This window comes from Desmodus rotundus, chromosome 2 (assembly GCF_022682495.2).
Source record: "Desmodus rotundus isolate HL8 chromosome 2, HLdesRot8A.1, whole genome shotgun sequence".
In the NCBI taxonomy this organism is placed as follows: Eukaryota; Metazoa; Chordata; class Mammalia; order Chiroptera; family Phyllostomidae; genus Desmodus; species Desmodus rotundus.
In genome coordinates, this window is record NC_071388.1 from 165,565,662 (window position 1) to 165,583,231 (window position 17,570).

Genomic DNA, 17,570 nt, shown 5'->3' on the forward strand with positions numbered 1-17,570 from the left:
ACATAAAAACCCTTAAGACAAAGGACCCAGTGTGCACTCTCTCCCTACAGCAAGCACACTTTCTTTCTTAAGGGGTGTATCTTTGCTTTCTCTAGGTGTGTGTCTTTGCTTTCTTTTTTCTAAGCTCTGAGGGTCCCCACAAAACTCACAACCAGAAGAGCAGTGGGCAGCTGCAGCAGCTCATCCTTGGCCAACCCCTTGAATCCATCTCCAAGAGCCCTTCTTTTGCCTCTGTAACTTGTTTCCTGCATCCACACAGCCCAGCTGACTCACTTCTTCTGCCTCTGTGACTCTCTTTCTAAAAGGCCAAGGCAGGTTTCTGAGAAGCCTGGTTGAATGGTCTCTTCCAGTGTACTTCTGCTTTGCATACTAAATAAATTTCCTCTTGTGCTACAGTTCTTGGCTCTGAATTCTTTCTTTGCTGAACTCAAGAACTAAGAGCCAACATCGCTGGTAACATCTGTACATAAACAATGGCATTTTATGCTTTGTATTCTTATTCTTAGCATTATATTTTTCATAACATATAAATTAATACCTCTCCCAAAGTCTGTGAGGAAATGTTTCTTTTTTAACCTCTAAAGTTAAAATCTATCAAATCTAAGGACATCACCCAGTCCACCCAAGTTCTATGTGAAGTTTAAGTTCTAGCGTTAATACCAGTAGAAGTTTTCTACCCTTACCTGTAATGCTTAATCTCCCTGGGCTCAAACTGAAAATATTCTAAATTCTCCTCATCTTATTTTTTTAATGTATCGACAAGAATTTTGCACAAAGATCCCTTTTAACCCTAAAGACAATAATTTTCTTTGACTGAATAGCAGTCATTTCCATATCCCTGACTAATAGGAGAAACTAATACTAATCAGTACTTCACAGAAATAGTAATCTATTAAGCCTGAGATTAATTAGAATTTGAACTCCGACTTTGCAACCAGTGTAAACTGACCAAGAGAACTGGCCCCTAGAATCTGGAAACCTACATAACTGAGTAACAGTCAAACTGACCATTCTAACTAACAAACATCAAAAATCACAGCTCTCTGTGGAATTTTACACAACTTTAACGTGAGTATATTGAAGCAAAGGTTTACAAGAATTAGCGAATTAACTCTCACAATGGGCCTTTTCTTAGAGTAGCTCAAAAGTTCTTTTTATAAGTTCATAGCATCTTCTTAATTGTGTTGTTAAAAAGAGCACACACCAAAATATGGAAAATAAAATTGAGTGAAGATTTCATTGAAAAGAGTAAATAATGCAGACATAACGTGTTTTATTCCCAGAGAAAGGGGTGAGAACTGGTACCCAGCTGCAGTCCTGCACAGGTAAAGGATGTCAGCAGAACATCTGTGGTACTCGTGATCACCTCCCTATGCCAGGCCTGCAGGAATTACTGCGCACCCCTCTTATTTTCCGGTGTGTACAGAAAAAAAAGGAATAGGGGGCCTCAGTTAAAGATTAAATTAAAAATATATGAATCTTTCTCTAAGTAGTGCAAGAACAACTGGTTATGTTCTTTTATCCAATCTTTGCTTTGCTGATATAATGATATCCTAATAGCATAAAGGCTATTTTAGAGTCTCAGCCAAGAAGAGAAGAGTAAGTTGGTTCATTTTAGCCTGTAGAGGACAGGCTATCTGTGTGTTTGTGTGCTCCTTTTTGATTATGATTCTTAAATTCCATTTCCCATTAGAAAGTCAGAAGAGTAAATGCTTAGCACATTTGCATTTATTTCCAAAATAAAATGCTCTCTTAGACCCTCGAGTTTCAAGCCTTTCTATTTGTTGATGTTAGAACTGTCTTTATTAAAGAGCTAGTCATTTTTCATGAAGTGGATATAAAAGCCTGATCATCTTTTTGTATCAGTTTATATGTTTTTTAGTCCACGTCTGGTATTTATGAGATCATAGAGTTGATGTGGCACCAAAGGATCAAAATTATAAGGGTGATTGGTTTTTATTAATATATGTACCTTCTGTATTTTTGCACTGACTTCCAGAAAACATAGTCATAAGTTTCTTTTCAAATTGATTTTGCTCTGCAGAATATGTTGAAGCTGAGCAGGGGGTTATGAGAGCGTCGACTCAACTAAGGCAAGATGACCCTTCAGTGACTCAGGGATATAAACTGTAATAGCACAGTTATCACGATAAACAACCACGGCTGTGTCTTGAACAACCACAGTGTGCACCGTGCCCCGTGACTGGCTCTCACCAATTCCTCACAACCACCAAGTCAACCCATTTCACAGATCAGGAAATCGGGGCCCAAAGAAGTTAAGGAACCTCCCCAAGCTCTCAAAGCTGGTGAGGAGCAAAGCCCGAGTTTGACTCAGCCCAGCACAACCCTATGTTCCTAGACACCAGCCCACATTGCCATTACAGGTCAGATGCTGTATTCTCCACCCAGGCTGGAAATTAGAATCATTTGGGAAGATTTTTAAAATACTGATAAATCATTTCTCCAAGATAAGCTAAGAACATCACTATTTTTTTTTAAAGCCCCTGAGAGGATTTTCGTGTGAATCCAGGGTTGAAAATAACTGGATTAACAAATGCCAAGGTTTTTTTTTCCTTAAGAAATATGAGTCTTCATAGATGGAGAGCAGATGACAGCTAGTGGGGGAGAGGTTAGGGGGTGAGGGATTGAGCAAAAAGGAAAAAGGACTTGTGGACACGGATGACAGCATGCTGATTGCTGGGGTGGGGGGGGGGTATAAGGGGACTAAATGGTAATGGGGAAAAGTACAATAAGGATTAAATTAAGAATATATGAATCTTTCTCTAAGTAGTGCAAGAACAACAAAAGCTCAAATTGCTGATCTGGAACAGAAACACTAGGTGGGGACATATATCTACACCAACATCAACAGACCATCCTTGTTTCCTCCCCAACCTGCTCCTGCCTCACAGGAAGATCCCACACGGCATCTTGGTGCTGAAATAGACCCAGGAAACTGTGTAACTCACACCCTCCAGCCACCAGTGAGGAGCCCAGAAAAGAAACAGCTTTGCCCGATGTCTCACAACAGCAGTAAAGGCAGGATGAGAGCTAGAGTCTCCTGTGCCCTATTTCAGTGCTCCTTTCACAGAAAATTTTTGGAAGCAGTAGGAACACAACTGGGACAAGGAGTCAACCAAGGCATCTGAAGAGAATTTCTAGAACCAGGGAGAGCAAAGGAAAGAAAAAAATTGTAACAGAATGAGAAAGGAGAACAGCCACAATCTGAAAATGATAGGTAAATGAGAAGGAATACAGAATAAACAACAGAACTGGCCCGAGAAAAATTCAATACAGAGAGAACCAGACACTGCAATGCTGTATCAGCAAAACAAGGGAAAATACGAGAGAATCACCACCCTTCCATTCAGCTTTGGGAAGCATGCTAAAGCCTAACGTACTTTCAAAATAGAAAGTCATACGAAAGCATAAACTGCAGGAAAATCACCTGACAAAGAGGCAGGGGCCGCCAGAAACTCCCAAACCCGTATCATGCACTACCGTTGCCACTCAAGGTGGAGTTCGTGGATCAGCTATTTCAGCATCACCTGGGAATTGTCAGAAACGCAGTATCTGGGTGCCTCACCCCCACCTGCTAAACCAAAACCTGCATTTTAATAAGATCTCCACAAGATTAAGATGCATATATAAATTTAAAAAGCCCTGGCTCTAATATAAGAACGAAATTGAGGAATTAAAACAAAGAGCTATTACAGGCAGAAACCAGTACTAGAGAACTAGGTAGAATTTAATCTAACTAATTAAATTATTTGTTAATGCACCACACTTTGACAGATCCTTGGCCGAGTGTTTTGGGAACTAGATGCTTGAGGTTAGGCGTGGTTGGCATGGTGCCTTTAGGGGTGAACGCAGAAAGCACATGTATGTAAGGAAGACCATGACTTGTGTTCCAAGAGGAAGTCAAGCAAAATGGTAAAGGAACAAAAACTGAATTTGGAGGGAGATCAGGAAGCACATAGCAATTGCACTGACTCTGACAGGCAGAAACGGTTAGGGAAAGTGGGAGGGCCTATTTCAGGCAGAGGGAACAGCATAAGCAAAGATGCAGAACTCAGAGGCCTGCTCTGTGTTCAAGGAACATTGCCTTCAGCCTAGAGCAGTGTTTTTTTAATTATTTCTAACAGACTCATGATTCTGTGATGATGCCTCTGAGACTACTAACGGTAGGTACAGAGGGAAGGCTGATGGGATCATTGGGGTCCCAGTTCAACCATGTGAGACTATATTTTAACAGCGGATTCCACTAGTGAAAAATAAAATTAGAAACCTATCACTGAGCCACTACACAGGTTCTCCTAAAATTACTGCCTACAGCTGTGTCTGGCATGCAGCAGGCACTCAAATATCCACTGAATAAATTAACAATTGAGTCAATGAATCGATGAGATCAAAGTAAAAAATGTGCAGCTACTTGGGGGCTGGACTGCAAAGGGTCTTAAACATCAGAGGAGAGATTTTTACAGCATTTGGTAGGGCACTGGGGAAAAGTTTACTAGCCAGTGACTGAGCTCGGCTCTGCTTTAAGAAGCTTATTCTGCAAACCAAGTGTAAATGGATTGGAAATAAGAGAGACTAGAGATGGGAAACTAGTCAGGAAGACACCCTGGTAGTCTCCAAAGAGCCTGAACAAAGACAGCAGGAAGAGAATAAAAAATGAAAAAGCAGGCATCATGAGGCATCATGGGAATGGAGTCTTTAGAATTTACCTGTGCAGTGTAGGTGGAAAGCAAAGATATTGGGAAAGTCCTGCGTGACTGGGAGAAATACAGAAATTCGCAGTCACTCCTGTTCACGCAAGGAGAAGGATGTTGACTAGAGTTTAGACATGTTAGATTTGAAGCACCCGAGAGGAGTGATATAAAGCCATCTGGTAGGTGGTTCAAAATGTCAACAGGAAATTTAGGAAAGAAAGTCGAGATAAAGATGTTACTTTAGGAAAATATCTAGCACTAATAAAAGGACATCACAGAATGAAAAATAACATGCAAAAAATGCAACAAAAAATCATCTATAAAGCAAAGAGGACCAAGAGAAATACATGGAATTTTAAAATGAACAAGAAAAGGACAACAAGACTATATTGAGACATACAGGGAAGAGAGACAGGAGGGGGGAGGTGACAAAATAGAGTGAAATGGTGAGTTGGGTGAGGGGTGTCACAATAACATCCTAGAAGCAAAGGAAAAGCAGTGGGAAATTGGGCCAAACACACTCATTGTTCTTTAAATGTTTGAAGACATAGGATCTTCTAGAAACAGGAGACAACCAATTTTGCTTTTTAGTTCTTTTAGAAGATTTTTGCAAATAAAGCAGTCACACCTGTGAGAAGTATACTAATTGCTTGTATTTTTTAATATAAATTGTTGTTAAAAATCAAGCAATAATAGCTTCAAATTTAGCTGATAGAATAAAAAATCTAAAGGGTGGGGAGGGGCAGTTCAAGGATTTAAGATTCTTTTCTCCCTCACGTTAGAAGAGCCACACAGCATTATTCTACGCAGACATCTCCCCTCTCAGAGTTGCGCTTGTTTTGCAGGAATTTTATTTTCTGGCTGAGCCAGGTCACTGGCCTAAGAAAACAGATTCTGAGAACACTTTGATAGATCCTCATATAATAGTTACACTTCATACAGGTATCCTCCGCCTGGCGTCAGGTCTGTTTGGGTGACAAATTCCTTCTCTGGCTTAACTGTAGAGGAGACACCTTCCTTGGTTTCCTTTCTACCTCAATTGAGGAAGGAAACATTAAGTTCACTGTTCTATTATTGCTCTGGGAATCTGTTTACTGGTCAAATGCTGTAAAATACCAACATTGTTTTTTTTCTACAGATGCTTCTTAGTGGTCATTAAACTGCTATAAAAAGATCATTACTCAGGTAATGTAAAATAGAATGCAAACGAAGTACATAAGGAATGATACTGCAAAATATTTCTATCACTAGGATGACTGCAGAGAAGACAGTAATTTTTCCTTTGTTAGGAGAATTCACCTTCTCAACAGAATTTTACTACAAATAGGAGAGGTCAAGGAGAGCTACAAGAATAGCTATTTGATGTGTGGTTTTCATTCCAAGCTTCCTCCAATCACTTTTATAACTCCACAAATACTTGATTTATGGGAATACAGAATCTACAGCACACACTTTGACCAAATAAACATTTTCCCACCTTAAGACCCTAAGGCAACAACAGAACTTGCAATGCAGTATTTGCATGCTTGGCAGATTTATCTAACACAGGGAATGGATGATCCATCCTCAATGCACGAATGGCAACAAAATAAACTGAAAGGACTCTGAAAGCCGGTTAAATCGGGCCGTGAAGTATTTCAGGAAACTCTTCCAAGCCAAAACCTTAAACTTTATCTAAGATGTAGCTTATTGACTTTATGAAAAGCCTTTTTAATTTGATAAATGCATTTCCTACAATTTCATGCATTGTTCTGAAGCTGCCAGTCTCCAAGCTTTAGGATGGACTCCATAAAGCAAATGTTTTATTTCTTCCTTTTAGCATCTTTTGCTACATCTTAACAAAGTTTGCATTCACCTTGGTGTGATGCTCCTGAGCAACGCAAAACCAAAAAGAACTGCACACCACATCTCTGCAAGAAAATGAAAACAACATTCGCTAAGCCAAGAACTTCCGAGATCATTCCAAACCTGTGTTTCTTTTGCACCCATGGGGGCAGGGGGCTCGAAGGCAATTTACTTTCCTTGGAGGACCACAACACTCCCCATCCAGCTTCAGCGTAGAAAATGTTTGTCCTCCAGAGCCTGGGAAAGCATTCAGGGAAGCATCGTCCTGCCAGTTCTCCCCACCGGCCCCCGCAAATGACAGGGGCGAAACAGATGGTCCTCCCCTTCCCTTCTCCTTGTCCCTTCCGCAGTGCCACAGCGTCCTCCCATTCTGCGCTGACACCTTCACCCAAAACAGGGTAGCCTAGACCCCCCTCAGGGATCCCAGCAGCTGCAAACTTTGGAACATTCTTTCTGCCTCACCGCCCCCGTTTCACCTTCATTTAGCAGCAGAACTCTCTCAGGACCCCAAGCTTCGACTACTACCTTCCTCCCACACCCTCTTCCCCCAAATACCCATTTATTTCCCTATAATGACAAGAGAGTTGTCCAGCCCCAAACTTCCTAGTCCAGGTGGCGGAGGCACTGCGGCTAACCACGGAGGGGCACTCTCCTTGTCCTTTCCCCTTCTCCATCCGTCCTTGGGAATCGGAGCCCAGGAGCCCACAGTGGGGACTCCTCCACTCCTCTGGCTTCCACGACCTACTCCTAACTCCAAGGGTTCACAGGAACCCCAGAGCTCCCGTAAGCGGCAGCTGGGCGTCCTCCGCTACAAGTGGGACCGCCGGACAAAGTGGAAACTCCATCGGGAGGAGGGCTCCAGGCCATTCCCTCGGGCAGCGCGTCCAGGTGCCAGCTCGCCCTGAGCAGGCAGCGGGCACTGGGCGGGAAGGCGGCGCTGGTACAGGGGGCACGGGGATCGGCTGGGCTGGGCTGGGCGCCCGGAGCTTACCTCGGGGCGCGGGCCGCTGGAGCGTGGGGCAGGGGTTCCTCTAGCCCAGCCGAGAAGCTGTTGCTCGCGCTCCGGCGTCTGCGGCGGTCCCGCCGGTGCGGCGCTGGGGTTTCGCGCAGACGCTCTCCCGCGATCTGCGGCAGCCCGGGAGGTGGCGGAGGCGGCGGCTGCAGAGTCGGCGACAGCTCGGCCCGCGCGGTCTCGAACAATCTAACTCACGCGGACTCCGGGCTGAGATGCCGGACCGCCGCCCCAGTGCTGAGCGCCTGCGCGCCCTCGCTCGCCCAGGTGAGGGGCGTGTGCCTGCGCCTGCAGCCGGCTGGGCGCGCCCGGCGGGGGGCTGCTCCCGGGCCCAGCCCAGCAGCCTGCCCAGCCCTTTGGCCTGGCCGAGAACCCCGGGGTTTAGACAAGCTAATGCCACTCCCGCGCGCCGAAGCTGGTGACGGTTTACCAGGCAGGGACTTGCGAGGCACACACTCTAGGGTGAATGAAGCTAGACTCTTCTGGGGCTCGTTGACACTGCGGAGCCTCCCGCAGCATCGCCGTCTTTAAATCCCGCCTTTCCAGGCGTGCGCGCACCGCGAAGGAGAGTCTTCTTCCTCCCGGCCCCGGCCCGGATAAAATTCTTGACAATGGCAAAGGTCCCAAAACCGAGATACCAGCAGGCGCAGTGGGGCGGATCTTTCAAATATTTGTCAAGCCAGAGTGAAACTCTCTTCTTGGAGATCGTCTGACCTACTATTTGTTTTTCCTCTTTAATCGGCTTTCGGCTGGAGGACCACGCCGAGCAGCCTCGGCATTTTTGGCGGAGCTGGGAAGGCTCGCAGCGCTAACCGCGTCGCAACCAAGGTGGGATTGAAAGCCTCGTGGGTGGAGGCTCCTGCTCCTCCGGATTTCTTTTCCGTGTTTAAGTTTTCAAAACTAAAACATGTCGTCGGTTACCCTGATGTAGGGCATCTTCTGAAAACAGTACAAATATCGCCAAGGTGCTGAGTTCTGAAAGGGAGAGCGCTTGGGGGGCGGGGGGGGAACATTTAAAGGGAAAGAAAAAATAATTTTAGAAGAGCGGTTTTCGGAGATTACTCTGGCTGGAGAAGTACAAGAGTAATGAAGGACAAGAGAGCTGTGTTAGCAGAGTTTTTTTTGTGGGTTTTTTTTTTGAGCAGATGATTTTAAAATATTACTCTTTAGGTTTTGTCTCAGATGATTGACACTAACTCCGTTAATAGTTAATCCAGCAGCTGTTAATGTCTTCGCATAATCGTCCAGAGTAAGTATTTTAGTGTCCAGCCAAAGCCAATGCTGACTTCCAGGGTGAGCTTGAGATCAAACACACTTGCACACCATCCTATAGCTTTCAAAGGGGAGCAGGTTAATTACTCACCTTGGAATTTAGGGGTGTGGCAGGCACCCGCACACCTGAGCTACCAGGTGAGAAGGAGCATTAATCTGACCGATAATTTTTATAGTTTTAGAATTCTAAATATCTTTACATCCAGGTAGGCATTCTCACTTACTCATTACTAAGCACAGACACTTACATTTATTCTTAAAAATGTACCCTATTTGAAGTTGATACAGGAAACAAGCACCAAAATGAAATCATCACCTAGAAGAACATGAGCTATGATAAATAGCTTAAGCCATCTTTTACAAAATTATGGCCTTGAAGCAGGGGTGTCAAACTCATTTTCACAGGGGGCCACATCAACCTCACTCTTGCCTTCAAAGGGCCAAATGTAGAGCTCCTTGCCCCTAGTTAAGGAGTAGTTAACATTTATACAGCCCTAAAAGTATGTTCAGCCCTCTGAAGGCAACCAGGAGGCTGATGTGGGCCCCCAGTGAAAATGAGTTTGACACCCCTGCCTTAACGTCTCTTCTCATCAGTAAAGGTTATTTTGAAAAGAAGTCTTTCATGAGTCCCTGAAGACCAGTAAGATGGGATTCCAGTGGACTAGGATAGGCAGGAAATTCCAGAGGCAAAGCCTTCCACGAGAAAAACACCCATCTTCCAGTACCCTACACTTCAGAGTTGGCAAAGTGTGGTTGCTGCTGAGCTCAAGTAAGTATTGGTATCTCCAGATACTTGAGGTGCAGAGGGCCCCTTAAAGCGTCAAGTCAATACCTTGGATTGCACTTGGAGGCAAATGAGTAACCTCTGCGGAGTGGAGCACCTATGAGAAGTGTTCCCTGTGGCTTGCACAATTTAGCAGCATGTGCATTTTATTATGTCCTGCAAAGTGCAGCTATATCCCTCCTTGATATTTTTAATCATCTATGCTAGAGATTAATTTGAGGGCTGCTTTCCTAACAACAGCTGAAAACATTAAATACATGCAGACAACTCCCAATTTTCCCCCATGACATAAATAAGAACTGTGACTTCATATCCTTAGCCAAGCGAGATTAAGACCTCTGGAAAGAGTGCCTGCCTTCTAAGGGCACTTCAGCATGGATTCGACATTAAATTGGAAACTACAAGATTCAGATGTATAGGAAAAAAGGTCAGCTTTCTTTAGACTTTCTGATTACAAATGTGTGCCCATTGGGTAACTTGGCATTGCCTGTGCCTTTCCAGTGCTATCTAATATAAGGGGTCCTCTAGTCCTCAAACCCTCCCACCGTCTTTTTCCTAGAACCATTACTGTGCATTCCTGGAAAGAGTGGAGTAAATCAACTTGAGATCTCTCAGCCTCAGGTGAGGAGCTTTGGGAGGGTTAACAACACTGAGGGATCGTGCAGCAAAGAGAGGTCCCTAAATGTGGAGGAGGAACATAGCAGAAAGAGATTAATGTAAGCTTTTTTCTATTATTCTTTTTGGAGGTGTGTGGTGCCTTGGTTCCTAAGCATTGATTATCATAGGCAGACAAACTGCTTTTAACTATGCCCCTCAACTCAACTTCCAGTGGATAAAGAACCAGGTGGTAACAAGCACAACATCAACAAATTTGAAGACTTGATAAGCCAGTTTTACTCAAGAAGAAACGGGTGAGAGCCAACACAGTAAAATACTGTGAACAAGGCCGGAGAGACATTTGAGATCGCTCTGCAGGCATCAGCAACACTCTGGGATCGAGCTGGAGGCCATATTTTTGGAAACTACTCTGAACGGTGGAAGAAAACTAGGAATGGTAGACTCAAATTCCAAATTCAGCTGTCGATTTCAAGCCATTACATTTGTAAGGCAGGACAAATTATATCAGCCTGCTCTCAAGGGTTACCATAATCTTCAAAAGACAAGTGGCATATGAAACACTTTGGAAACTATATAGGAATACCGGTACCATTGGTTGATAATCATCCTGCTCATATTTTGCCTTTTTTCCATTGCTTTTGAGATTTTTGCAAACTTTTCCTCAGAGTGTCTTCTAGCTCCCGTTCAGTTCTCCAAAATTTTCCACTATGAATCTTTCCTGATAACTCTACTTTCGGATGGCTCCAACATTGTGTAACAGGGAAAGCATGAGTTCTAGCGTTAGATGAGCAGGCCTTGAGCTCTGACTTAGTATTTACTCACTACCTAAGTGATATTCGTCATTCCCTGTAAACTTCAGTTTCCTCGTCTGTAATGTGGGAAATAAATACACCATCTTCATAGGGTTAACCCAAGGACCAAAGCAAATGGGAAAATATTTTACAAACTGTAAAAGATCTGACAAGTGTTCATTGTAATTTAATAACTACTTGGGAAGTAAATAGGAGGTTTATTTCCATATTGAGTAATAAAGTCTAAAGTGTATATGAAATACAAATAAAGTTATATCTGGAACTTTTACAGCAACTTAGAACTAGATGGAAGATAGTATAACATTTTTTCCATAGGCTACTAAATTATAGTTCTTTAAAAGGGGGCAGGGCCCTGGCCGGGTGGTCCAGTTGTTTGGAGCATCATCCCATACACCAAAAGTCTGTGGGTTCCATCCCAGGTCAGGGCACATACCTAGGTTGTGGGTTTGATCCCCAGTAGAGGCACATTCAGGAGGCAATTGATAGATGTTTCTCCCTTACATCGATGTTTTTCTCTCTCCCTTTCTCTCTCTCTAAAAAAATCAATAAATGTATCCTTAGCTGAGGATTGAAAAAATAATAAATTAAAAATTAATCATTAAAAGAGGGCATGGATATTGCAAATATTACAAAAATTTTTATTTCAACTTTCAGATATTATGAGAAATTAACGAATTAAGAGTTTTGATGACATTTGTTCTTAAAAGCTGCAACTCAAGTTTAGCTAAAAATTTTGTCTTTGCCCAAAACTACTGATATTATTGTATGGATGTCTGCCTACTCAAAATGGTTAGCAATGAATTAAAACACAAATGTTGAGGGATTTTTGATGAGGTAGTTTTCATTATTATTTTCTCGTAAGTGTGACAGAAAAATAATGAGATAGTTCTTTAAGACTAATGAGTTAGTTTTATGAACGTAGATAGTTATGTCTAAAAAACTCAATGTGAAAAAGTATAGGAAGTTTTACATGAAAATCTGAAGGTTATTTCTGAATTATCAATCACTGTTTTACCCTTGTTGCATTTTAAAACCTAACTGTATTATCTTTCATATCAAACTGGTGCAACTGCATTTGGAAGAAGCAGGGATGTCAAACACATCGCTAAATCTCAGGCTTAATTGAGGAGCTATGCTAGTTTGTTTTCTTCTCCCTGTCTTAGGGAACTGTTTTTATGTGAATCACTAGTATTCTGTGAAAAAGAATTGTCCTCTTGGCCTACAATTATTTTTTAACTAGCGATTGAATTCCCTGTTATCTTCCTTTCTAATTTGAATACTCTCAGCAGAGAAAGGCCATGTATTTAAATTCCTCACTCACTAATATGTGTCTAATATGTGGAATGAGTACATTATGATTTCTTTATTTTTATATTTTAAAATTAATTATTAAGTATTTTTCCCAAGTGTGACAAAGATCTGTTTGCTTTCCTCCTTTCCTAAAAATTTATTTTCTTGAGATCTAGAGGAATTGGTGCTTTGCTGTGACATTATGACATTATTGCTTTCCAAGGCAATAACATCTTTTGTGTCCAGAGGTGATTAATACCGTAAAAGTATTCCTTCTAGACCCTAGCTACAGCTTCGCACTAACAACTGTGCCTCTTCTTATGCATCTGTGCCTTCGAGACGTAATCGGGCACTGCCTTGGGGCCCAGGATGCAGGTCGCACCACTGGTCACCATACCCCCAAGTCCTTGCCTGATCAGGTTGCAAGGTGATTACCCTGGTTAGCACACATTCCAATTTGGCACTTTGCTCAGAGAAAGATATAAAATAATTAATCTGCTTTGAACTACCTTTGCAAATTTGATTTCCTTCACTTTCTGTAAGCCTGAAGATGTAGTAATGCTCCTTCCAAAAACGACTCATTTTTCAGACCCAGTCCTTCAGTTTGCTCCCATGCACATTCAACTCACAACTGCCTAGTAACTGGGGAAACTCGCCAATGACAAAAACCTTTTGGTTTAAATTTGTATTTTTTAAAAAGTTTTACATTTTAACCCATGTCATAATTTTAGATAATTTACTAATATGAAACTTACTGTGCTGAATGACTCAAAAAGCTCCAGTGTTTGAATAGCCAACACTTCGCCCTTGTTGAAAAATACTATATTCCATGTACTATATACACATTGTCTCATTTTATTGTCACAAGAATCCGATGGTGGAGAAAATATTAACACCATTTTACAGATGGGGAAAGTGAGAAGCAGCACTTTTGTGAGATGCCCAAGGTCAAAAATTGGTAGAGCTAACATTCTAATTCAAGTTTATCTTTTCTTTAAAAAGCTCTTTATATGCTGATTCTTGATGTTAACCAAAAGTATTGATTAGACAGTATGTTCCATTGGGAGTAGAACTTATATCATACCTGTTTTTTATTTAGTTCCTTATAACACCTAATATGGAGTACCTCACAAATACCTGTTTGCCGTGCAAGTGATTTCTCACTTTCTCTTTTTCACTTGCTACAACTACTGTCACACAGCATTTGAACGTTACCAACTTAGCCACCTGAATGCTGCATTTCCGGAAAGGAGTTGAGGGACTAACGAGGAAAACCCCCATTCCTTAACAAATTCCAAATAAGTTGTAGCCTTTCACCTCTCCATATCCTTCTGTTTTGGACACCTGTCTATAGCTGTCTCATGTCGTGTCTTTCCAACAAGATTGTTCAGACCGTTACAGCCAGCGACTGTTTCTTATATTTTGTACGCATTCATTGCCCACCTGCAGTGCCTAGGACTGAACCAGACCGGTTGTAGGCAAGCTCGAATGAAGCTGGTGGTTTTCATTTCTTATTCACACCTGTGTAAAGAGCTGGCCCTGACTGTGCTACAGCAAAGGAAGTGCTTTTCTAGAAGCCAGGTTCAGACAGTCGTTCAATCATTTCTTCCGTAAATATGTGTTTAATGCACAGGTCTGCACTGACACCCGGGGTGCAGTGGAGAACTACACAGAACTCTACAATGTGTAGAAATGAAATGGTTTTCCTCTAGACTGAACAATGGTTGCTGCTGCTGCTTTTCCTTCGGTACCAGTTCTGCCTGTTGTTCTCCCACTAGTACCTTACACTTTTACTTTGCCTCTCAGGCCCTTACTCTTTCCCTTGTTTCTTAATCCATAAATCTTTTTCTTGCCCCTCATTCTTATTAAAGATAACATGCTAATAATCCACTCACTTTAAAAATGGTTTTTGCTTACATATTCCACATTCCTTCTACTGGCCAAAGCTTGTGTCCCTCTTTTTATTAGGGGCCAGCTCCACTTGGCAAGTTTGAAGGACCAACATACTCCTAACAAAATAATTCAAGATGCTACTGAAGTGTTCCTACTTGGTATTTGGTGAGTGCCCTTTGTAGTCAGAGCCCTTACCCAAATACCCTCCAGGACTTTTCAAGCTATTGGGATCAAACCTAGAATACAAGTGATCATCACTTGAACATCAGCCAGCTGAAGAACTCCATGCAAATAAAGCCATAGTCTAGTGGAGAGGTTTCAAACATTATAGCTCAGGTAGGTTTTGTCAAAAACGTTCCATGAAGGAGATGGATTGTAATGGAGAGCTGTAGTGTGGGATTATCAAAAGATCTAAAACCTGGGGGACAAAGACTTAAATTCTAGTCCCAGCTACTTGGAAAGTGACCTTGGGCACTTGAATTAAACTCCCTGAGCTATTGGGTTGGCCAAAAAGTCTGTTTAGATTTTTTTCTGTAAAATAAAGAAGACATTTTTCATTTTCACCAACAACTTTATTGATTTGGATATTTGAGTATGTTAGCTGTCTCCCACTATGGGCTTCTAGTGGGTAGAGGCCAGAGGTGCTATTAAACATCTTCCAACACACAACACAGCCCCACAGCAAAGAATTATTTGGCCAAAATGTCAATAGTACCAAGAAACTTCACAAACTACCTTGACACATTCGATCAGTCACAGCACCTTCTCTGTACACTGCACACATTTTTTTATTTACATTTCAGTTGGTTTTTACCTTTCTTGAAATAATAAATCATAATAAGCCAAAAATGTTGCATATCTTCTTCTGTCTTCAATATTAAAATGGCTGCACAAAAATTCACCAATTTTGATAAGTTTTTTTAGTGCATGCTGATATGACAGCTGTTACAATACGACCTAACAAAACTGTTTCAAATGAAGTTAAAAACAACTGAGCACTACTAGAGCCATCGTATGGAAAAAACTAAACAAAATTTTTGGCCAACCCAATATGAAAATAATGCTAAATGCAGAGAAAATAATGGGCCATAAAAATGTTTATTGTAGCTTTACTAATGATAAGAAAAACTGAAGACTACTTAAGGGGAATAGATAAATACATCTCATTAAAGGAATATTATGTAGCTATTTTTGATGTTTGTTAGGACGTTATAATAACATGGAAATTATTGATTACAACATGAAAGGAGAAAATAACTACAATATCACTTGATCACTACTAAGCAAAATAAATCAATGCAAGAAAAGGTTGAAGGAAATGAAAAACCCATCCATATAAATTGATTTACAAAAGTCTTGATTGGCACAACATTTTAAGCATGCTATAAAAGTCACATAATATATACTTGGATATATCTTCATAATTGGATTTTGTGATATACCCCATCTCACATTTCTTTCACATATGTATGTTGTTTTCTTGATTTAAGCTTAAGAAGACAAAAGAGTTTGCTTTTATTTTCTTCATCATACTGAGGACGTAGTTGTATGTTATATGAGACTATTAAACCACGGGCATGCTCTCATGCACTATTGATGGGACTGTAACTTGATATAACCTCTCAGGAAGTTACCGTATTCATGTGCATATTCTTCAACAGAGCAATCCCACATTGTCCGAGCGACCCACTAACACATCTAACAGATCTAAGCAAAGCAGTAGCACAAAGATGTTCACTACATTTTATTTTGAATAAGAAAAGCAGTGGAAGCAAACTAAGTGCCCAACAACAGAGGAATGGTAAAATAAATTATCCTATTATACATTCAATATTTTATAAGCATGATGCATTCACATATTAGCTTTTGTTATAAAAGTAATGAATGTCTTTCAAAAGGCAGTTGGCAGAGAAGGAAGTGGTACATACTCAGTTTTAGCAGTGCGGTGATGCTCAAGCTAGTTCAAAAGTCTGCTGAAATATCAGGAATTTTAAAACTGTAAGATCATCTGTACCTGTCTATGTATTTATTTTGCTTAATAAGAGTTAATAAATATTAAGCACAGTTTGGACGAGGAATAAGACAGTCTATCTAGGTGAGCACTGGGTGCCACTCAAGCTTACCCTGAGAATCACTAATTACCTTTCATTTGTTTTAATCCTAACCAATCATTGCATTTCCTGTCTTGTATGAACTTCCCTATTGCTGGTAAGTTATTGGGCTGTCTCTAGGCTGGTTCAATTATTCAGTGTTTCTTCTTCTTAGTAATTCCAAATCTACATTTTAATTTTCCTCATTTCTATTTCAAAGTCTTACTTCTTCTAAGCAATTTTTAAGTTGCATTCCAGTCTTCCTGCTTATTCTCTTTCACTGAAAGCAAAAATTACCATGAGGTTGGGACATCCGAGATGAAATTTGCCAACCACCTTTCTGGGCCTGCATAATTCTCCAAAAACAACAACTAAAGATTTCCCCATTAAGCCCTCCCTCTCCATTATTCCTAACCTGTAACTCACACTCAGTCTTCCTTTTCATCACTCCTGATATCCTGATATGCCTACACCAGGTCCTTTTCAACTATCCATTTCTCATCTCATATTAACTTCTCTTGGAACATGCAACCATCTCAAAACCCCAACTCCTCTTATCCAGCAGGAAAAGCTTAACTCTTGAATTCCTGGAAGGTAGAAACCATCTACCTGGAGCATCATCAACTTTCTTCCTCACCACAAGAAACACCCAGGAATTCTCTAACTTTATCTCTCCAAGGTGAGATCTCCTTCAGGTACACTTGATGCCAATTTCCCTTGTTTCTTTCAGTATAACCCTCCTCTATATTTTTGACCTTATTTCCTCTTGCCTCTCTCCATCATTCAAGATAACAACTGCATCTCTGAAATACCTTCAATGACTCCTATTTTATTCACTCTGCCCTCTCACAATTAATATATTCCAGGGTCTCCTATTTTTAAAGTAAGAAAAAACAAAACACCCCTTGACTTTGCTTTCACCTAAAGCTGTTGTCTTCTTTCATTCTTTCCTTTTCATCAACATTCATTTAATTATTTTAACATGAGACTCTCCCATGTAGCTCTGTAGTGGAGCTAGATGTATAAAAATAAGTAAGATACAATCTCTGATTTCAAAGCATAATCTATTTTGGGAGGCAAAGATACAAGAAACTTCGTGGAAAAAACTGATTCCACTTGTTGCTTGCACTTCTTCACCTTCTCCTCAATCAACTCCACCATCTCCTCAATCAAATTTCCACCTCCAATAAAATCAATGATTTTTGATTCCTAAATCTTGAGGCCTTTTAGTTTTCTCTTCTT

General features: G+C 41.2%; 1 protein-coding gene across 4 annotated transcripts in view; it reads right to left on the reverse strand.

Annotated features, from left to right (window-relative positions):
- The window catches only part of ZNF385B (zinc finger protein 385B), a 363,316-nt gene extending 355,554 nt beyond the window's left edge, over nucleotides 1–7,762 (reverse strand). The window contains exon 1 of one of the 4 annotated variants that reach the window (XM_053918817.2): nucleotides 7,549–7,762. The gene's annotated coding sequence lies outside the window, so the exon portion shown is untranslated. The remainder of the gene's footprint in view (nucleotides 1–7,548) is intronic. The other 3 variants (XM_053918816.2, XM_053918813.2, XM_053918815.2) reach the window with 3 other exon arrangements.
- Nucleotides 7,763–17,570: the final 9,808 nt, after the last annotated feature.